This window comes from Balaenoptera borealis (genome assembly GCF_965194805.1).
Source record: "Balaenoptera borealis genome assembly, chromosome: 1".
Lineage (NCBI taxonomy): Eukaryota > Metazoa > Chordata > Mammalia > Artiodactyla > Balaenopteridae > Balaenoptera > Balaenoptera borealis.
Window position 1 is genome coordinate 135473676 of NC_138860.1, and position 23337 is coordinate 135497012.

Below are 23337 nucleotides of genomic sequence, written 5' to 3' on the forward strand. Positions count from 1 at the left end.
CAGTAATGTATTTGTGATGTCAGCTTTTCTAACTGCCCTTGACAAGAAAGCATAAGACATTCAAATAACCACCTCTGCATTCCATTGTGTTCAGCTTGTTGATCTGGTGGGTGGGAATGAATTCATCCGCACATCCTTCCAGGTTCCTGAACTGTACTGAAACATGCTGTGTGGAATAGGTGCCTGCAGGCAAAGAGGAGCCTGGGCCTGCTGACTTGCCAGTGGAGCCAGGTGGGAAGGTGGGAACAGAGATTTAAGCAGCAGACGTACACTGAAAGGGAAGGAAGCGAAAACCAAGGAGAAAGCTACACAAAAGCTGGACTTGGACTTCTCTTAGCCAGACCTTCCAGCTAGAGGTGGAAGTATTGGGGAGGGGACACAGAGCTGACACAAGAGTCAGGGGAGAGGAGGCGGTGGTGATGGAGAGAAAATGGGCTTGAAAGAGGCGACAGGAATTCCTCCTCGGCTGGGTCATCACATCATCATGCAGGCCTTCCCTCTAAAATAGTGATGTGTGTGTGTGTGTGTGTGTGTGCGCGCGCGCGCTATGAACCTATCCACTGCTCTAAAGGCTAGGTAAAACCACAGCGGAAATGGAAGTTTGCTATTCTAAATGTAAGCAAGAGCGTTGCGTTCAGAAGGAGGACTGGATAGAAATCCTGGCTCTACCCCTTGGTGGCTATGTGGCCTTGAACAAATTATTTAAACTTAGAGCCAGAGTTTCCTCATCTACCTCTTGGGTAAAATGGGAGTAGTAGCGCTTGTGACATTGCTGTGAGGATTAAATGAAATAATCTGTGAAATGAAAGGTATGTGTATAGTAACTTGCAAATTGTAACCACATAGAATATGCTACATGTTATTTTATTATTAGTCTTATTCTTTTAACCCAAGAATGATTTCCCAGTGTTAAATCACCCAGAGTCCTTTGGGAGCTGACATAAAAGGTTTTCTGCCTGCTCCGAACCTGGATACAATGGTTAAGGGAGATGTAGGTGGTTCTAGAGTCGGGTTTAGATTGCTTGTGTGACATTATAATCTAGTGACTAGAAACATGCATTTTTGTCCCCTCCTAATTTTATTTGTTTTTAAGCAAGAACACAATGATGTTAAAGGAATTAAAAGCAAAGAAAAAAGGAAAAGAATCCTCCTAAAACGCACCATTTTAATACAATTCCGTGTTAATTTTTTATTTTTTCATACTTCTGTGACTATTTCCAACTTTATGTAAAAGCCTAGTTAGCAGAGGCTCAGACGTTTATTGTTTATGCCTCTACCAATTATGTGTTTTCTTTGGAAATTCAGCAGTCAGTTCCTCCTCTCCTTCTAAAACTCTTCTCTCATACTTAACTCAAGATTGCTTGTTGAACCATTGAACCATGGGAAATTCATTTTCAAAATCTGCTTAATTGCTGTGAGACTTTTAATTTGTTCTGGATGATGGTGCTAATGTCTGGGAACTGGGACCGAAGCCCTCCAAAGTTGTTAATTCAATCAGCCACTGTGCCCTTGCCATGCCTAATGAAGGGAGGGGGGTATCCAGACCCCTCTCACAAAGAGGCTGGGTCCCTCCTGACCACCTCGTCAAAGATGAATAAGAGGGACCCCACAGTTAGGTCGAACACTTGGGGCAAATTACCAGGGTGTCAGTCCACATTATCCAAAGCCCTGGGTTGTGCTTTCCCAAATAATTATTCAGTAGGTTTTATGTAGGAGCCCAGAGTTTTAAGGCATGGTTTTTGTGTGCATGTGTTCACACCTGCTAATCTGCAAAATTCTTTAATCACCAGCGTCTATTTGGCTCTGTCTGCAATCTGTAAGATCATAAACATCACCCCCAGACTATTGATATTCCTGTTAACCACTGAAGTTTTCCATGGCGAGACTGGTGAAAGCTTGCTCTGTCCTCATGATAAATTAGCTTGTTTATTCCTCTTCTGCTTATTTCTATCCTGCTGTTGGTTAGTGTAATGAAGCAGAAGTCCATTGTGTATGTTCATTGGGTAGCGATCCTCTGGCACCAAAGGGGGTAATTGAGTAGAAAGGCAGAATGCTGTTGGTGCATGGGAGAAGTTAACACCACATGAGGTCACCAGGCTTCAAGCTTTAATCAATGTGGACACAATGCAATTGAGATTTTGAAAAGGGTTTGTTTATAGTGTGAGAGTAAGGGTCAGTAGTTAATTTGAAATGCTGTAGGTGTGTTTTCCTTGAACCAAGAAGGTACAGAGCATGTGTCATAGAGGATTGTAAATATCCTCAAGGGAGGGATGTAATTGGGGTGGAGGCTTAAAAAGAAGGGAATTTAAGAACTTCAGTGGGCTTATTATTGACCCATCCATGTTTCATTTAAACTTTTACCATTCTTCACAATGGGAAAAAGACTGTAGGAAAAAACCCTATAAAAGTCCATAGTATAGAGGCACAGCCCTACCAAGAAACAACTCTTTTTTTTTTTTTTTTTTTTAAAGCAATGCTTTCCTTTGGGAAGATATTTGGAGTGCTATAAAATATTGCACTAAGAGTACTTAGTAGTACTAATATTACTCTTAGTATTAGGTGCTAATTCTCAAATAATTCCCACTCTCAAAAGTTTACATCTTTTAGGATTTTTAATTGCCGTGGCTTGAATGAAATAATATGAAAACCCTTAACCCCTCTACTCATTTATGCTGCTGCCTCTTTCCATTTCAGGCTCCAGTCTAAACCAGGCATGTCTGTCTGCTTTTTGGATTATCTTTGACATTTCTCCCTATTATTTAATTACCTAAGTTTCAACAGCTAGAAACACCATGCTTTTATAATCACTATTCCAATTTGAAAGTAGAGAGGGCCCTATCCTTTTGTTGCAGGGAAACTCTGCAGGCCAACGTCTGGTTTTCAGAAATGACTACAGGAAAAGAACGTGAAGGCTATGGCAGAGCCAAAGACTAGACACAGACTCAGAGATGCTTTGTTAAGTGCATGTTAAACCTAGGTGATGACTTCATACTCCTAATACCTCATATTTGTATAGTGCTTTTATCCTTCTTCAAAGCACGTTCATAGAAATGATCTCATTTGATCTTAATAACAGCACTCTGAGACAGGTCAGTCCACCAGGAATATTCACATTTTAAAGTTATGGAAACTGAAATGGAGAATAGCTGTGTTTGTGATTAGTTTGTTTGAGAAGGGTTGATTTGGTAAGATTTATTTGTGGTGGAGTTACTCTGAGGATTTGAAGATTAATTGCTACATGATGATATAGGATAAAGAGTAGTAAAAAGCTTAGTTTTTTAATATAGAGAATTATGTCTTACAGAAGTTGCTGTATATTAAGCAAACATTACTTTCTGAGCTATCTTCTAGGACAAGTACATGTCACCTGTGGTCCATCACCTTTAATTTCCCCATGTAACACTCACCTGCTCCCTTAAACAATTGTTAAGCAAATATGTCAAAAATATCTCTTTGAAGGAACAACAAATTTTAGCCTGTTGAAGGTGTCCAGATATTTTGACCTTTCCCTGGGCAGATCTGGGTCTTTAGAACCCTATGGAAAATCTTAAAGAAGGAGCCAGGGAGCACCTAGAGATGAGAGTGAAATTAATTTACTAATTTTAGCTAGTAAATGGTGCTGTGGTATGGTCACTCACTTAGTAACTCTTCCATGGTATGCCTTTCTCCCTTAAAGTCATGCCAACAAATATGCATTGAAAAGCCATTTTTGGTGTTGGTATGATAGCCCATAGAATGGATTACCATAATTGGTTTACCTAATCTCCTACTGTTGGACATTGATGTTATTTCCAGTTTGGGGCTATATAATAGCAATACTGGGAAAACCTCCCTTGTAGTTAAATTTTTATTCATACCCTTAATTATTTTCTTAGCAATTTCACTTCTGTGAATTTATCTGAGGTCAAAAATCATGCCCATTTTTAAAGATTTTGATAATCTCCATCTTGCCCTTCGAGATCAATGATAACCATCACATATACCTCATAAGTCAATCCTGGGAGTGTCCATATCCCTGCACCTTGGCCAGTACTGGGCATTAATTTTATTTTTAAAAATTTTGCTAATGTGCCAAGAATATTTTTTTATTTTAATTTACATTTCTTTGATTACTAGTGAGGGTGAACCTATTTTCATATACTTATTGGCTACTTATACTCTTTTGTGACTTGCCTGGTTGTTTCCTTCCTTTAGTATACTATTTTCAAAGTTGATCATCCTTGTAATACAACTTGTTAGAGATTAGGGAAAGAGGGAAGACTTCCGGAGGAGGATGATTCAGCCTAATTCTGTTGATAGCAGGATCCTGCATTTCCTTTGTGGTACCTCCCCTTTCCCACTCTCAGACCATGAGCTTTAAGAGAATCTTCATCTCTGACTCCAGTTATGGACATGTGACCAAGCCACATGGGACACGTGGCTCAATTTAGTCTAATCAGAATGAAGTCTGAGATTTGTTGTGGAAGCTACCAGGAAGAGATGTCTTCTCTGTTTATTACTGAACCTGAACCCAGATAATATGAGCCTGGAACTGCTGGAGCCCTTCCAATGAAGTCTGAAAATGAAACTAGTAAAATATGATAGAATTCAGTGACTGCAGAGAGATGAGGTCTGTTGATATAATTTGATTTCTCAAAACAACCACTATCTAAAGACCATGCTGTCTCTGGACATTTTTCATCTTCACCTTGTTAATTGATTAATTTAATTTTTGCTCAAGCAGCTTTGTGCAGGGTTTCCTTTCTTTTGCAACCAAAAGACCCCAGACTGATTTACTTACTATGCCTTTGGTTTAAAGATAGGCCAATGGAGACTGCTGCTATATCGTAGAAGGTGTATTTGGAGAGTTTGCTCATCTTAGGTCTTTGGTAACAATTAAAAAATAAAATTAGGTATGGAACCAACTTCTGTTAGGCACAGCTCTTCCAACTATAGCAGTAGTTGAAATGGTGTGTGTGTGTGTGTGTGTGTGTGTGTGTGTGTGTGTGTGTGTTGTATCACGGTTGGAGCACCAACTGGCTGGTGAAGATCACTAGTGACAATTCTTGGAACTTGGCCAGGCTGTTGGCTTTGAAGCAAAGCTCATTGCAACATGTACTCCTGCTGAGCTAGATGTGTGTGTGAAATGGATGGCAAGAGGATGTCCCAGCAGCTAAAATGAGGTTCTTGACGGCACCACAGGAGAAGCTTAATGACTGCCCAAGCAGGCTAATGTTTGGGGGGATGGTTGGGCAACTTGAGTAGGTGTTATGATGACTCGAGGTTTCTTTGGGGCATCCAGAAATCTGTGAGGCAGAACAAAGGTTGAGCTGGCACATGTTACTACAATCCCTGAGCTGGGTTAGTCATGGGCTCCAGAAGGGATGCACACATGGATCTTGCCTTTGGGCAACTTAACTTTGATTAGAGAGATAAGAGCGATAAAATAAGATAGTCTGTTGTCAAGGTCAAAGTGGGTGAAATGGACTAAGTGCTCTAAGTATTTTTTAGATCAGATATAAAGATTTTTTTGAAGAATTAGGGAGTTTGACCTGGGCCTTCGCAGTGTGGGTGGTCATTGGAAGCACAATTTGATGTACATAATTCAAGACGAGATTCACGTCATTCAAGGCACTGAATTAAGAGCAAGCTTAATAGAAAAAACTATGAGCAGAGTATCAAGAGATCTGGCTCTAGCCCCATTTGCCTCCTTAGACATATCATTTAATCTCTCATGCTTCTTCTTGCCTTTGATTATTTGCTGAGTAGACCTGGTAATGCTTTCCCTTGGCAAATAAAGACAGAGGCATGTCTTTCTCAAAGCCAAATACGTTGGCTTTTTCCACCCATTTCTTTTCTTTTTGTTAAAGGCATTAAAGTAAGAGTCTTTAGGTTACCGGCAGATTAGAAATTTGTTTAGATGGTGATTAAGGTATATCTTAGCACTTTGTTAAATTCTAGGGAACATAAAGAGGCACAAATCATGATAATCTGCTCATCTGTTGTGTCATGGAGAGAAAGCATGAAGTTCATGAGTTGAGATCTCAGGGAACCTATTTCTCACCAGCTATGAGACTAGGTTTGCTTTTAGTATCTTGTCTGTACCCTACCATAGATCTGTAAATCGGTAAATAAGAGGATGTGTATGAAGGCAAGGCACTTATCTTTTGTAATGTACCAAAGACAAATGAGGTGGCACCGTTTTAGCTGAGTAGACAGGCAGGACATATATAAAAATATCATTAATAAAACAGAGCATGGTGTGGTAAAAATATTAGGTAATATTAATTGAGCACTTACTATGTGCTAGGCAATGTGCTAAGTGTTTTATATGCATTATATTGGCCCACTAACATGGTTGAGCTGGAACTAGAATCTTTGTTTCACTTGCTGTTTTCATGTTTAAAGGTCTAGAGAGACTGAACGATCCTTAAAGCACTGATTTGGACTTCTTTAACTCGATAATTGTATTTTCTTTAAAAACTGTAAGTTTCAAAAGTGGTGGAGTTTTGGGGACAAAACCTGGGGGTGGTTGTAAATTGACCAGAAGGTTTACAAATATCCATAAGGACGGGCATTGTGTTAGACATTGTGGGCAAATCCATTCAGCCTAGGGCCTTCCGTCTGTATTTCCCTTTGTGAACTCTTTTGCTGAATGTCCCATCATCCTTTGTGAGATGAGGTCCTGTTCATCCTGTCTGCTTTCACGACATAAATGTTTTAGGAACTCTCCACAGACTGGCGGGATTGTCTCTTTGGGCTATGAACAGATTGTGTGGGTGATGAGACAAGTAGGAAGAGACTCAGCAATCAAAAAAGGGGGGTGGAAATCTCTTTCTCTGGCTCTCAGAATGGAGCTTGGACACAAAGGGAACTTCGTTAATCATGCCTCCTTTGTAATCAGAATGGTGGAGGCATTTTTTTTTAAACCACTATTATTTTGTCCTTTGTCTCGTCTGAGTGAAACCAATTGTTAATAGCTAATCGAGGGGTTAAAAATTTCCCAGACATGGCCAGGCAGAATCAACTTCACTTGATAAAGTAGTGGGTTGATTCTGGTTGGAAAACCAATTCAGGTGTGGTGACAGGCTTCTTGCAGACGTGGTGCTGGTCTGATAGGATACCCTTGTCCAAGATCTGCATGGTGGCAGCTTTGTGCTTAGTTGATGAAAATTTCATGCGTGTGTGAGAAATGGGGAAGAGATAGGTAAGACGTGGGGGTTTTGGTGAGTTAGGATTCAGTCACTTTGTAGTACTAAGTCCCTAAAACAAGCACTGAGTGGACAACTCCAAACATCTCAATTTCCTGAGCAACTTGGACAGCTTACTTGTGTAACCTTTCTGTAGTTGTTTTCTTAGAAATCAAAGGAGGATAATAATCTTTGGTACCCACTTAATGGGTGTAAAATAATGAGAATGTAAATGCTTTGAGTGCCCTAGAGATGAAGAGATAGGGAAAATTCTCTTAATGTATTATTCATATATAATATGGTAAGATGAATCAGTATGGTTTTTTTTTTTGAAAACCTGTTATTATTTTAGCACCTCCTCCCTTTTACAAGGGAGGTTGTGTGCCTTAGCAGAAGTTGACTTTGTAACAATTTTATTTTCGAAGACAGGTCCAGCAAATTTACAATGTGGTGGGTTTTCCAAGAGGAAAGGTTGAGGTTAGTTAGCCCTGTCCTATCCATTCCCTGAATCTGGTGGTGAGTTGTTTTATAATGAATTGTTGGTTGAGGGCAAGTCAAGGATAGTGAAACCAAAGACAATATTAGTGTTTAGAAGAAAGCTGTCAACTGTTATTCTAGCTATTCCTTACCTGGATGTTTGTCTATTTTCTTTAAAAAATTGAATGGATTTTTTAAATCAGATAGTGACAGCTGGCTGTAAATTCCAAGAAAGAGGCATCACAGTGTCTTAGGGTTGGAAGACAAAAGAAAGAGCTGCTTGATTCTTGGTCCTTTTTTTAAAACCCTACTGCCCTACCCCTTGGTCATCTATTCAGAAGAGAAAAAAATCCCCCGCAAGGTCTTTCCCTCTTATCTGGTACCACCTAAATGATATTTTCTTCCCAGGCAAGATGGGAGTCTACCTCTCCTATTATGGCGATGAACTACTGCTGGTGTTTTTTCGCCCAATGGAGATCCCCACCTTTCCCACCCTCCATTTGTCTGTTTTCAGCAGGAATCCACAATTTCCCAATTCTTTAGAGAAACAGAGATTCTTGTTTTGTAAGGGTCCTGGGAATTTGTCTAGTCTAACCTCACCCACGCTGGGGTCTCCCCAACACAGACTACCTCCCTGGCAGCATTTTTTCCATTCCAGTGACGGTTGCTCAATAGACAATTAAAATTGTTTAATTTTTCAATCTAGTTGAAACACTATGATGGTTAAATGTTCTTTCTTATAATTCAATGGAAAACTGGTTTCCATTACCACATTGTATTTTCCACTCATGAATCCTGTATTTTCCTTTTGGAATAATCTAGAATATGTGCTGCTTCCCTTTTGTTAGATGGTGGCCTTTCAAATAATTGAAGATGACTATCATTTCTCTCTGACTTTCCCTTTTCCAGGTGAAAACACCGTTGTCTGGTAAGATTCCTTACCAGAATCTTGCTGTCCCTGTCTGGTGATTGTATTCCCAGGCAAGATTAAGTTTACCTCTGCTACCATGGCAACCAGCTACTGCTTGTTGTTTCTACTTAGAGGAAACCACCATTTTCATGTCTTCAGTAGAAAATCCATAATTCAAAAATCAACTTGTTAGTGTCCTTAAAACAAACACGCCTCTATTACTGGTGATCAGCTTAGTTCAGAGAGCACCGAGTTCTACAACAGTCTATGTGCTGGCCTCCCCATTTTAACTCATGTAACTTACGCCAAATGTACTTCTCATATATGTCTGCACTGGTTTTTCTCATTAGGAGAAATAGGGTGACCTGAGACGGAGAGAGACTCTGGACTCAGATGGATTTAGGTTCAGACCCCAGCTCAACCCTTTATTGGCTGTGACCTTGGTTGAGTTATTTACATTTTCAGAGCCTCATTTTACTCATCTCTAAATGGAGATAATGATATCTACCACTTACTGCTGTATAAGAATGAAAATCAATCCAGTTAAATCCCCTAGCCTGCTTCCTGGCACATATGAAATACCCAACGATTGGTAGCTGTTATAATCATTTATAATTTGTAGATGACAACCTGATGCCTGATGCAGCCAGTCCAGCATGCAGGCAACTGTGATGGTTATGGATTATTCAGAGCTTGGAATCCCCATAGTTGCAAACTCTGAAAAGGGAGTGTCGCAAATTGGCTTAGTGGGGTATGAATTTTTCTCCGAAGCCCAAGTGATTGGGATAAAGCCGGGGTTCTCAACCAGGAGTAATTTTGCCCCCCAGGGGATATTTGGCAATGTCTAGAGACATTTTTGATTTGCACTACATTCGGGAGGAGGAGAGAAGATGCTCCTGGCAACTAGTGAATAGAAGCCAGGGCTGCTGCCAGATACCCTGTAGTGCCCAGAAGAGCCTCCACATTTATCCAGCCCCAAATGTCAACAGTGCCGGGGTTGAGAAACCCTGGGGTAGAGGGATGGGGGCAGGGTAGCCAGGAGTATTAAGAGGGAATAGGCATGTGCAGCTCTCTGATTGTAAAGAGCCCAGGCTTTGAACAAAATATTGAAATAAAATGATGATGATATAGTGTAGGTGTAGCTGTAACCTCATATGGTCAGCCCCATAATCCTAACCTGCCTTTCTAAAATGTCAATCCTTTCCATCTTCCCAGTGTCATGTGCTGATTAAATAAGTCCTGCCAAAGGTTTAGATGACGTTTTTTGCACCTGTTAATCTGTTTTGTTTGTGTTGCCCCCATGTAAAGACATGACTAGCCTAATAGAGCCATCCTGAAGTAGTGATTCTGTCAAAGAAATGGGCAATCCCCCCAAAATGAATTTAAAGTCGTATAATAACTTCAGTTCTCTATTCATACTGTGAAACACGGTAAAGAAGACATATAATCTGTAACACTACTTCTGGAAATCCCCCTTTTCTTCAATGCTTCTGACTTCTCTCTTCCAAAATACCCTAAAACCTCCTCTGGTAAAATTTCCCCCCAAGCCCATCTCTTCCACTTGTCCCTTTTCTCTTGATTGTGTATCATGAAAACTCAAAGAATCCATTTAGCAATAAGTTGAACCCTTGCTGGGGGCTGGTGAGGGCCTGCAACAGAGCAAGCAAAACCAGCATTCTCTCTATCTGCAGGGAGGAGGAGATGGAGTAGGGAAGACCCACATTAATACTTTTGGCTATAGTTATTTTCTAATAATTTATGGAAATACCTGTGAAAAAAGATGTTATTAAGCCCATTTCACTGAGGAGAAAATTAAGAGCTAATTCTGTGTTCAAACAACAGGCTGCTTAGGATATCCCTGGGATGTTTCTTAGGGAAAGACATCTTAGATGTTCAAGTTAAAATTCTGATAGAATCATCTCCAATTGCTGAGAACCTCTGTTTTTAATGACCCAAGCTTCAGACCTTCTTGTTCCTTGAATGTTTAGATAAACACATCCCTGGGGGGAGGGAGGGGGAGACAGGATAGAGAGCAAGGAGCATGTCACCATCTCCCACCAGATTATTCTTCTCCATCTGCTAGCAGCTTTCTTATTATCAGTAGTTAACATTCATTAAGGCCTCACTATGTGCAAGGTACTGTGATAGGCTCTTTTTACTAATTATTTTATCTTTACAACAAACTTACGAGGTGGGTACTCATAGTAAACTTTTACAAAGGAGAAACCGGCATTTTGTAAGACCATGAAAATTGCCCAACTAAATTGCTAGTAAGAAACAGAGTTAGATTTGATCCCAAGTTTTTCTGAGTCTAGAGCCCTTGCTTTTAATTTCTCTTGTTCTGTTTTTGTAGATGCCTACAGCAACCTAAAGAACCCTTTCAGTGAAAGCATTTCCCTTGCTGCACTGTAATTGTCATTTTCTCTTATGGAACATTTTTTTCATAGAGGGTGATTTGGGTAAATTTTGAAATATATTAAGAACCCAGCAGTTTAAATGAAAATCTGAATGAATGTTGTGGATTGATGTCTCGTTAGCAAATTTTGTCCATGATCTTTTGGCTTAGGGCAGTGTTTGCCATGACTTCCATTTCTTCTGAATAATAGACTCAGCTCTGTTGAGCCTATTTCTATCAACCTGAAAAATAGAGGTTGGACATACTCCAGATTATTTCATTGTATTGGAATGTCTTTGTGTTGTTATACTGCAAGTGTATGGGCCATTGGCTGGAAGCTGGAATGGAGTTTTGGGTTTTTTTCCCTAAACGTTTTCATTATGATTAGGTTGGACCACCTTCCCATAGTATGTATTACAGGGGTATATTTCATCGTGCTGAATATATCAGTATGAAATTTTACATATACAGTTGGCTCTAGCTTGCCTTTGCTTTCTGGAATAATTTGTTGATGTCAGCAGCTGTTGGAAGATAGAAAACACCCAGAGCCCATTTCAGCCTCAATAAGCAACAGAGAAGAGTAGGAGATTACAGTCTTTTCCTCTAACAGATGTGAAAATACGAGGAAAATGAGGGGAGAAGGGCTAGATGGGCAAGGCATGGCAGCCTGTAGTGTTGGCATATGCATTGATCCTAATTTAAAAGGGTATTTTTCAACCTTAAAAGAACGACTTTCACCATAACATAGAACATATAAATTCCCTTTAGAGTCGAAGAATTTCTAAGTTAGGAGTGTCCAGCAGTTAAAATACTGCCCTTTACAGTTGAGAGAACTGGGGCCCAAGATTGGTTGAATACTTTGCCTGCTTAGTGGCATATCCAGTACTAGAACGCCACAATCCTGATTCCTAGGATACTTCATTCTGCCAAGGTTCTTATCCTAAAACTTGTAGTAATTCAGGATAGCAGACCAATTTGTGGCCCAGAGTTGAAGCTCTAAATGTCTGAAGAGTGCTCATAGAATAGAATGATGGAGAAGGCCCTAAAGGCTGTCTTTCCATCCCCATCCAGTGCTCAAATGTCCTCTGCACTCTTTGCACTTACCAAGTGTTTCTAGCAGGAGCATTTGTACTCACACAGGTATGAGCAACTCATTGTCTTCAGCTGGTCAGGTTAACTTCGGACCATCTGATTTCTGTTGCTCTCAGATTTCCTTCCTTAGAACTTGCAACATTGGAACCACCTAGAATAAATCTAACTCCTCTTCCAAATATTAGTCATTCATGTATTTGACCTTTTATCTGTAACACCCCCTGCATCATACAGACTGAGCTCTTTAATTTAACGAGCTCTACACCCCCAGCTTCTTTATATTCTGCCTGTCATATGACATATCACTCATTTTCCTTTGATTCCTCTCCTAGCAAATGACATTGCCATCCATCTGCTGCCCATGCAAGGAACTTGGACATCCTTGACTTCTCTCTCTCACTCATGTCCCGCGTTAACCAACAGGGCCCACAAATTCTTCCTCCTAACTAGCTCTTCCCTTCAGTCACAATTGCATTTGCCCGTCACCATTCAGAAGCTCCGTGTGTCATCTCAAGACTTCTGATACCATCCTGTGCTCCACAGTTCCTTCAACACCAGAAGTCTTCCATTGCTTTTCTTTGCTACTCTTTTGTGAACTTTCGTATGTAATTCATTGGACCACGGAGAAAATCTCATTTAGAGCTGCTAGGTAAATAGATCATAATGCCGCAGGAGATTCTTTTGCCCAGGTTTCTGCCTGAGCTGTTTTGTAGATTTGATCTCAAAAGTAGGATTTGATGCCTTTAAAAGCAAGTGACTTGTGTAGGGGATGTTAATGAAATGGCCAAAAATTTCCCTATATATGTTCTTAGGAATATAGATTTTGTTATAAAATCTTCAAATTTGCAGCCATTAATTATATACGCTTAAGTCTAAGATGTGACTATTTTATCTCATTTTGTCTCCTATTTTCTTTCCATCATGCAGGACTTGATCCCTTCAAGGCAGTGCTGGTATAGGGTAAATAACTGTTAAGTCCTACCTTTGTGAACCTCAGTTTCCAGGAAATAATGCTGAAGAGTGGTATCTAAACATGCTCCCACAATTTTAATATTGGCTGCAAACCCTCATAGTAAACAGGTGAAGGCTAATAAGTAAACTGGCAATTGAGGCAATGTAGTGTATTGGAAAGAGCAGCAGATGTGAAGTGAGACTGGGGTTCAAGTCCCAGCTCTGCCACTTACTGGTGGGACAAAGCCACCAATCTTCTGCATATGCAGTGCGGACCATTATAATAACAACTTCACCTGTTTCCTATGAGGATTAGATTATCCAGGTGTCTGAAAGTGCTTTGTAAAATGCAACGTGCAGTTCACATATTAGTTAGTGTTCATGTTTATTGTTAACATTGATAATATTGATAAAAGTAGAATATCTGTAATTTATAAATAATACATGTCTGATAATAATAAATGATAGGTAATAAACATGTGAAATTATTGTAGAATGTAATAGGTACTTCAGAACAAAGCAGCTATTTCTCCTAGGAGATTTAATTTGGGGGTCTTCTAACCCTAAAGTTTCACTCCAAAGTTGTGTCAGTGGTGAGCTTGCTGGTTCATAGAGCCAGGTGGCCACCTTTGTGTCTCCCCTACCCACGGAGCTGCCAAGAGCAGCTTTGGGGGCCTCTACAGGGGATCTGAGAGATTTTCCACACAAAAGCTTGTTCACCCTCCATGCTGGGTTTCTGAGATCATAGCCAAGGTAGTAAATTATAAGATGCTATAATTCACTTTCCATAGGTGGTCTTGGCTGCATTCCACAGCCTTTTGGCTGAATGGTGGCTGATTTTGACGCACTGGCACAAAGTCAGAAATTCAGCCCAGATGACTGGTTTGCTGAGCGATGAGCAATAGTGTCAACAGATGAGCCGTTTGCTTTCTCTGTGGAGGACTTTTGTGTTCACTTCATGTGTAGTTTCTAGGGTTTTGAGTATTTTTGAAGTGATGGAGAAACAGTAATTGTAGGTATTTTTCAGAGCTAGAGGTTAGAAATATTGGATGTACCTGTCAAGCTTCTTAATTTAATCTCTGTTCGTTGCCAGACACCAAAGGTGAGGGTCAGTGTTTTTAATCTGAACTCAGGATTGCTCCCCCAATTAGCATGTCTAATGGTTGGCGGATTTTATGTGCTAAAACTCTGGCAGGGCTCTTTATGTGCATTTTATTATTTTTTCAAAAAGAGGGAAAAAAAACTGGCACTAATCTTGAGCCTAAAGTAACTTCATGTTTACCACAGCATTTCAAATACTATGTAAGAATTTGGCTCTGTGTCCCAAAGCACAGTAATTTTTTTCCTCTTGGTTCCAGTGCTCCTCAATTCCACGGGATCCAAGCCAGACAAGTAATGGAAGCCAAGTGGCGCTTCATGTTTGCTGTGTAGATTCTGACAAATGTAGAGTAATTCTTCTATTCCTCAAAGCTGTTGCATCTTTGGCTCCAGAACAATTGAGGTTGCAGGCTAAGCATTTAAAATCCTCATCAGCCTAAGATGTAAACATACACTATTTTTCAATATTTTTTAAGGAAGGAATGAATTACACAAGTGTTTGCTACAATTTCTGAACCTTTCCTGTCAAAATTTCTGTCATTTATTCATAAGTTTATGTTGTAGGGAACTGTTTTAAAATACGTGTTGGACTTGTGTGTGTACAGTACAAATTACTTTGCATTCATCTCTGCTATGTGGGGTGTGTGTGTGTTTGTGTGTTTTGGTGGTGGTAGGTTAGTGTAGAGGAATGTTCTGCTGTGTTTAAAAATTTAGCTTTCTTAGAACAGATGTTAGCATAATTAACTACTACTTACTGAAAACGGCTGGCAAGAATGAATTACACGTCACTTAGTGTACCCCGTTATGCCCACTGGGGCATAGCTAGGATAATTCTGAAAATTACTTCTCCAGATCTTGGCCCTGCACACCCACTTTTGGTTCTCTAGTGACTGAGATTGAATTGTGAAATAATATTTTAGTTAGTAATCTCGTAAGATTTAATTGGTATGGTTGAAATATAGGAGAATTTTATCTTCAAAGTCAATGGCAGAGGTAGAGTGAGTGTCTGACCATTACAACTTCAGAGCAATTTATGTAAAGGAATTAACAGACTGAGTCAGTTAATTCTGAAGCACTCAGTTTAACACAAGTATTTACACTTTCTTTAGCTGAAAAGTTTTGAAGTGGTCATTATTATGAGACATTCTAAAACTTAGGTACATGCTGTGGTAGATACTAAGAAATCTTTTTAGGAACTGACCTGGAGGGAACAGTAAGTAGAATTGGTCAAGGAATTGCTAGTTGTCTAAAACCTCCCAACTCAACCAGATAACATGATCTGGCTACTTCAGTTGTATAGTATATCCCACATGTATCCTTTTAACTGGAATTAAGGTAGAAGGTTTCTGAGCTTAAGAAAGGCAGGTGCAATCTCTGAGGGAATTCAATTTAATACATTTAAAAGCTAATTTTTAAATTTAGCCGAAGATTCCTTTATGTTAAATGAGTGTTTGGGGGGGGTGGTTTGAATAAAACTTGTAGTTGTATAAATAACAGGTATTCATCTGGTCTCCTTGGTTTCTGTGGCCACCTATGTTCCTCTGCCCCTCTTTTCCCCATGCCCTTCCTTGGGAGGGAATCAAAAATTTCTAAGCAAACCCTGGAATTGTCCAAGGGCCTTAAAAGGCCCAATGCATTTCATATAAATTCTCATTTAGGCAAGCGTAGATATTCAGATAGGCAAAGCTTAGAACCAATTTGAGTATATAATCTTTTATGAACATCTTATACATACCATCCATGATGAACATCTTATACATACCGTTCATAGCCAGGCAATGGAAGTTTTCTTTATATTACAAAGTGAAATGGATATTGAGCCATTTAGCTTTGTAGTTCAGGTGAAAACTGTGGGGCTTACATTATCCAGCTATTGCTTTTATTCTCTACTTTCATAGATACAGACATAGGCCAAGTAATTCTTAGTGCCCCAAACATTAATTCCATGCTTTTAAATCAGCCTCAACTCTTTTTAAAAAATAAAGTCTAATATTCACTTCCTAGTATCCAAAATCTTTTAGGGAACAAGGTAGAGAACAAATAAACAAATTAAATTGTAAAAAATAAATAAACCAATTATTCATGTTTATACAGGTCGGAGATCATGACAGCAGATTTTGAAGTAAGACCAGATTTCAAGAGTTAAATCAACCTCCCTCTTGAGTCAGTAGAAAGTATCTGCTAGCAGTTGTCTGTGTTTTTATTTATTTATTTATTTATTTTCACTTTAATATTTTAATACGTCTCTCTTCTAAATATAATTCTGTCACATATTTTTTACACCTATATATACAGCTTAATAAGTTATTTTAAGAAATAGGAATGAAATTAAAGGAAATAACACCTTAAATTTTTATTAATTAGCAAAAGCAAAATAATCAAAAATAAGAGTAATGAACTCTTATACAAGTGCACCATTTTCTACAACAAAGAAAAATAACACTTTCAAGAAAGTAAATAATTGTAAGAATATAAATAATGTACTTTGTTTAAACAGCTCTATAGTTTACCTGGATCAGACTTATTGCATATATTTCATAACAGTTTAAAAATTTCTCCAGATTTAAATGTTAAGTCCCCAAATTTATAACATTATATATCACATTTCATTCCAGAAGAGAAAATGACCTGGTCTCAGGGATAGTTGCTTACAGCTTGGATATTTTGTAAACTTTTATATGAAGTATTAATACAATTTCTTTCATTCAGACAATTAAAACAATTTTCCTGGAATACAGTAGGGTACAAAATGTGTAGAAATCTTATAGTTAAATGGGATCAAATCAGACAGCAAAGATTTCCCAGACCGTAAAATCTATGAAGACAGGAAGCAAGTGATTTAACTTTCAAGATGTTAAATTACAGATCTAACTATTCATTTATGTTTGACATTAAAACAAATTTTGAATAAGTACTGTTACAGCATTTTTTTCTAGGGACAGTCTTATACTGGTTGGGTTATTCTGTCCGTTATTATATATTCATTATTAGATCATATAATTAATGGGAGTCTACTCAGCTTTGTTTCATTTCATTAATTGTAAGGGTGTGTTTTTATTTTTTAAAAATGTTTTTCTTCCAGTTTTATTGAGATATAGTTGACATACAGCACTGTATAAGTTTAAGGGGTACAGGATAATGATTTGACTTACATACATCATGAAATGATTGTTTTTTTTTTTTTTTTTAATTAATTAATTTATTTATTTTTGGCTGTGTTGGGTCTTTGTTTCTGTGCGAGGGCTTTCTCTAGTTGTGGCAAGCGGGGGCCACTCTTCATCACGGTGCGCAGGCCTCTCACTATCGCGGCCTCTTTTGTTGCAGAGCACAGGCTCCAGACGCGCAGGCTCAGTAATTGCGGCTCACGGGCCCGGTTGCTCCGCGGCATGTGGTATCTTCCCAGACCAGGGCTCGAACCCGTGTCGCCTGCATTGGCAGACAGATTCTCAACCACTGCGCCACCAGGGAAGCCCAATGATTGTGTTTTTAAATCAGTGTGTATAGTTTTGTTTTTTCATTTTTGTTAGCTAAGATGCTATTATAAAAATAAAATTCTCTAAAATATTTCTGAAATGTTTGACTATTTTTAATTAAAATCGTTACTTTTTCAATTAGAGAGGTTCTGGTTATTAATGCTTGTAAACATGAATTACCCTTTTAATTGGTCTGTTTTCCACATTCCTTCCCCTTGGAGCCCAAAGCACATTAATCCTGAAATAACATTTCGGTTGCAAGGAAGACAGTCTTCCTCTCATTTAGGTGAAGGCTATGCTGATAATGGAGACTGCACAGGCTCTTTGGAGACCCCATTGCCTTCTCCCTTCCTTCCGGGGCACCGTGTTGCTCATGTCTGGCCTTGTGGCTACCTATAAGGTGCCAACAGTGTCTTAGAAGGAAAGATTCCCCCAAATAAAAGTTCTTTGTTATCTGTGGGTCTCTTCATGTCGCTGTACAAAGTGAAGCTGAGCCTGTTGGGAACAAAAGCCAAGGCCCCTAGAGAACTAGACCCCTGGTAGAGAAAGCAAAGGGCTGTAACAAGGCTAGGGCTGTGCAGCATTTTCACCTAGTAAATGATCTCTTCTTAAATTTGATGCTCAAACACAGACTGTACAATTGGCCTTCGGTATCCTCAGATCACCCAGCCAGGGATCGATCTGCTGATCAGGAGGGCTGACTATATTGTGCCATTTTATAGAAGGGACTTGAGCATCCTCAGAATCTGGTATCCATAGGGGCCGTGGAAGCAATCCTGCACGGATACAGAGGGACGACTGTATTGTGGTTTTCTAGATAGCCTCTGACCCAGCACATGCTCTTCTTCAGTGCCTTCCCTGCTCCTGTCCCCTTTTCCACCTGGCTAACTAACACCTGCTCTCTTTGAAGTCTAAGTCCAGGCCTCGGGCAGGCAGCTGTCCCAGCCCCCTTCACGAATAATGCCTCCTGTGCAACATCTGTAAGGGCACGTTTCAATCAGGATGGACTTCTCTGCCAACTTCTCACCCTCCCACACTCGACTGTGAGCAACTCAGGATCTGGGACTGTCATTTGTCTCTATCTTTAGGTTGCACAGTGCCCGCATAATAGTAATACTCCTAGATAACTGCTACAGGAGTCTTCTTTACTTGTAATAAAGCAAAGAAATAAATAGTCTGTGTTGGCTTAAACGGAGACCATGTGTCATGTCAGCATGTTGTTGTAATTTTATTTTAACTTTTCTAGGAGGCAACCAAGTCTTGTGTCTCTGTCCAACTCTCTAATTAAAGGTTCTGGCGGGAGTAGGGGCTAATGATTTGATGTTGACTCAACTTTGAGCATGATAGCGGTAGTGGTTGGCCAGATAGTAATTTGTAAACTGGACAGCCATTTGAGATGCCATAACAGGAAGCTGACTGGAGTCAATGGATATTCTTCCAAAAGAAGTACAGGTTTAGTCATTGTTCACTTACATTTTTATTCAAGGTTGCATTGTAATGATGACTGGAATTTTTGCCTCATTCTAGTGAATTCATTTCTCCTGCCTTTCAAATATCTGACTATGGCCCTTTCTCAGGTAATGTCAGGGTAAATATAGTATTACCACAGCTATAATTACTTTTTCCTGTAATTATTTATGTATTGTCTGTTTTCCCCATTATTTTTACATTCCACGTGGCTGGTGTCTGTTAGGTTCCCTCAAGCACCTAACAGTGCTTTGTGCATAGTAGGTATTCAAGACATTTTTGGTGAATGCAGTATGAGCCTTAGTGATGTATGTCACTGAAGGGTCACTGAATTTTTAAAGAGGCTTCACGTTGTGTTTGTGCTGTTTTTCACAGCCTCGAATTAGAAGTCTTATTGATTTCACATCACTTTAAATGTTGTGTAGTGTCAGATTTCACAGTTCTCTGCTATTGTGGAGAGACGGAGGCCAAAAATACTGTGTTGAAATACAGATAAAAAAAGGGAAAAAAATGGCCTATGTTTGACACGGTAGAGAACTGGCCTCAAAATGGGGTGGTATTTTCAAAGAGTAGCTTGTGTTTTATAACTTCTGTGCCTACTCCAAAAGTTGTGTTAACCTACCATAAACTAACCAGTCCATAGTGCCTGGGCATGTTCATTTTGGGCCAAACTGCTCTGTCTATGAAATTGTACTGATGTAGAAGTAGTTTTGGGCCACTTGTTTTCAACTAAGTCTTACGAATGGGTAGAGGAGACATTTATAATATGTGCCGAAGCAGCTGGGTGATATTACATTACTATCCTAGGAATACTGAGGAGTGGTTATTTTTAGCTTTCACCTGAGCAAACATGACTCAGTTTGTTGACCTGAATCCATCTAGTTCCTTCTTAAGTACACAAACTATTAATCCCTAGAACCACGCTGGTGACTGAGGCCTTCCTTATGTATAACTGTTGGTTAGTTGACTGTGGCTTGTTCAAAGGTTACAGATAATTTCAGCTTCTCCCATTTCATTCTTTTCTCTTACAATAAAATCCCTCACACTTTTTGAAAATTTAAAGACAGAAATCAAAGTTCTTTTGATTTTAGACACTGCTTTGTGATCTACGTAGTCACATTGTTGGCTATAGCTGATGAAAACACCTTCTATAGTAGGCAATCAGCTAAGAGTTATAGACTTTGTTTTTGGCTTACTTTGATATGCTTTCTACATAAGAAACACCTGGAAATTCACTTTTAGCTGGAGTAGGAAGTTGTCTTGAACTGTAAACATATTCAGGGAACATTAACTGTCCATGTTTGAATATCAGAATGTCTGTTTACTTTCTCAAATGATACAAGGGTTTCGCCTTTTGAGCACTATTAGAAATGGAAAATGTTGAATTATCTTCAGGTTTTTAAAGTTATACAAAAGGTTTTTTAGACTAGATTTATTCAAGTGAAGAAAAATACTTGTGATTCTTATAGTATAGCTTGAGATGCACTTGTGGCTTCCCACGTTCATTGCCATGATATTTATGAAAATATTAGTATTCCTGGGATTTTTTTCTTTATGTAAGAAACACTAGACTAATGAAAGAATGAAAATAATTCAGGCTGCTACAAAGGCAGGCGTTCACCGTGTCCATTAAAAATGCAGCCTTTGTGCCTGTAAAGTGTTCAGCTTCTCTGTTATTAAGTTTGGAATGTGGTTTTGGAGGTTAACTAGGAACTCAGATAGTTATTTTTCATTTTGGTCTAAGGAGGGAGAGACTTGTTTTTCAAAAGGAAAAAATAAAGAAATGAAAAAAGGTTAGGTTCATTTTGGAAGAATAGAAGTTTTAAAATGTAGTAACTATTTTCTGCAGCAAATAGTCAGTTTGAGTATGTTAGCCAAAAATAGAATTCATGACTTTTGTCTCCCTGTTTATTCTCCAACCACATTAAAAGAAGTTTAGTTAAATGTGCCATTTGGTCTTTGTAATGTTGGTGGGCTATTTAGCAGAGTCAGGATAACTAAAGTTTGATTGGTTCATATTTCTAATAATAAGTGAGATGTCTGATTTTAGATGGATTAGGTGTAAAATGTATTCATGATACAGTTTTGAGTTTTAAAGAAAAACTTCCCTGGCATGGATTAGTGGTGGCTCTGTGTTGTGGTATTGAGGATACTGCATTGAAGAACTTTCAGCTAGAGTTTAGCAGTGCTGTGTTCTCTGGTAAGTTTTAGTAGGCACCGTCCCAACTTTCTGGGAACATAACGTTTTACTACTCAAAATTTACTGTTAGGATTGATATTTAGGGATAGAAAAATGTGTATTTGAGCACTAGAAGTAGGGCAAAGTATTAATAATACACACTCATATCATAAGTGACTTTTCCTCTTGCTTTACATATTCCTCTAGCTGCTCTTTGATCTCTGTCAAGTAAGAGATGATTTCTGTTCATAAAGGGTCTGAAAGCACTGTATGTCAAGTATCATATGTACAAAATTAAACATATTTAAACTGTGCACATAAACCAGATTTATGTTTTCCTTCCACTACTTTCAGAGAAAAGTTTTATAAATAGATTGAAGAATATATTGTAGAAGAAGGATCTACATGAAGAAAACTATGAAAATTTTCAAAGAGATATTAAAATGGACTGCAGTTAATAGAGAAGTGATCACTGTTCTTGGGTGGGAAAACTAAATGTCAGGAAAGGATGCCGACTCTGTCCACATTCATTTATAGATGTAATGTAATTTCAGTCAGATCCCAGCAAAAAATATAAACATGAAATGGCATGGGGGAGGGGTTTTACTCTATCAGATATTGATATAAACCATCAGTTTATATGACTTAAAACCATGTTGTGTTGGGCCATGAATTTACAGTCCAATACATGGAAATAGACTAGATTGTCCAGAAATACCTATTTGTATACATAAGATAAAGGTGATGTCATAAAGCAACAAAAAAGGAGAGTTTGTTCAGTAAAGAATAATTTAAATATTTAGAAAAATGAAACTAGATTCTCACCTCATCCCTTATAACAAAATAAATTCCAGGTGGATCAACTATTTAAATATTTAAAAAATGAAATTGTTAAAGATGACTAGAAGGTAAAAGTTTATTGAATTTGGAGATTAGAAAGTCTTTCTATACACAGAAGAATGGGAAAAACATACAAGTGTGATTGTATATGAAATCTGGGATTTCTCTGTATTAAAATATGCCGTAAACAAATTGAGACAGCAGAGGGAAAAGTTGAGGTAAATCACTAACAAAACATATTAGGCAAAGAATTATTCTTATTTATAGACAACCTTTACAAAACAAGGGGTGGGGGGTTATAGGTAAATTAAAAGGGTGTATCGTGTGATTACTTTGCAACCACTAGTTGAAAAATTTTAATTATACAGAAAATATTTGTAATATGATAGCTAAAATTAATTTTATATTTTTTCATGTACTTTCAAGCACTGTTCTGAATACTTTTCATATGTTAATTTGTTTAATGTATACGACTCAGAGAGTGTGACAAGATCTGAGACATCGAGGAAGTGATTCCAAGGGAAATCGAAGCCAATGACATTGTGTCTTCTGTCCACAGTCCCCTCCCCTCCATGGAGATGAGTCCTTGGTTCCAGTTCATGCTGTTTATCCTGCAGCTGGATACGGCATTCAAGCTATTATTGTTGCCATTTAAGAGATAACAACACTAATACACAGACAGGTTTAGAAATTCACCCCAAACTTTGCTAGCTTGGATTCATGGTGACACAACCAGAAATGAGAGAGCCAGGCAAGTTGGCTTCACAGCTTGTTTTATTTACCACTGTTCTACTCTACTTTGCTAAGTGATTAAAAAGAAGCTACAAATAGGTATGACCCTATTTTGTAACAATATGTGTTAATATTAGTATGTATTTTAAAGTTATACAAATTAATTCCTCTATAAATTTGTATCTAGTTACACACTCATAGAAAAGACAGATAATACTTTGATATTTTTCCAACGGTGGTTACTTCTCTTTAGTGGGATTTTGGGTAAATGTTGTTTTGAACTTCAACATTTCTGTATTTTGCAAATTTTCTGTTATAATTATGTGCCCATTTTATAATCACAAAATTGTGTTGTTAATGTTATATATTTCAAATTTGATGATCCCTCTTGAAATGCATGTATCGTATTTTAGTATACCCTTGAAGTGTCAGTCAGTGTTTGGGTTCCATCCTCTGATAGGTACATTAAATGGGGGCCCAAAGTCAGAAAAATTCTTTCTCTCAATCAAAAGCAGTGTTGTAGAATTTCAGAGTTAAGAAGAATCTTAGAAACC

At 38.4% G+C, this 23337-nt stretch overlaps 1 protein-coding gene and 1 long non-coding RNA gene across 7 annotated transcripts in view; both read left to right on the forward strand.

Annotated features, from left to right (window-relative positions):
• The window catches only part of LOC309613435, a 32484-nt gene extending 9881 nt beyond the window's left edge, over nt 1-22603 (forward strand). The window contains exons 2-3 of the long non-coding RNA XR_014235723.1: nt 12971-13003; nt 14353-22603. This is a non-coding gene — a long non-coding RNA (uncharacterized lncRNA). The remainder of the gene's footprint in view (nt 1-12970; nt 13004-14352) is intronic.
• The window catches only part of WLS (Wnt ligand secretion mediator), a 106353-nt gene that overhangs the window by 13107 nt on the left and 69909 nt on the right, over nt 1-23337 (forward strand). The gene's annotated exons all lie outside the window — the stretch shown is intronic.